Source organism: Nanorana parkeri, unplaced genomic scaffold (assembly GCF_000935625.1).
Source record: "Nanorana parkeri isolate BGI_ZX_2015 unplaced genomic scaffold, ASM93562v1 scaffold2179, whole genome shotgun sequence".
NCBI classification, from domain to species: Eukaryota; Metazoa; Chordata; class Amphibia; order Anura; family Dicroglossidae; genus Nanorana; species Nanorana parkeri.
In genome coordinates, this window is record NW_017308447.1 from 69,027 (window position 1) to 69,438 (window position 412).

Sequence of the window (412 nt, forward strand, 5' to 3'; positions counted from 1 at the left end):
CACATCTCAATCAGCACACTGGGGGTCTGTTTGACTCGTGCTCTTGATCAAACTGGTGCTGTAGTATAGGTCGATATTCAGGCTAAGCTGTCTGGCAGGGGTGCCTGGATCACAAGACTTGTTGTACTGAGTTACAAATTATTCAGCAGGTAAATCGGTTCCATGTATACGTAACTCTTTTTGCAAAAGTTGCAACTGGAATTGCAATGAATCCACTATTGCTGAAAGAATGCCTGGCAACTTTCTCAAACAGGGCGCCATGGCACCCTGGGGTGCCTTTCGTTGTCCTCAGGGGTGCCTCAAAATGTTTGCACAGCACCATACCTTTCCATTGTACAGATGGGCTTCTGAAGTGATGGGGGCTCCTGATGTGTGGGGGTGATTTGGATTTGAATGGGGGGGCTCCTAAATT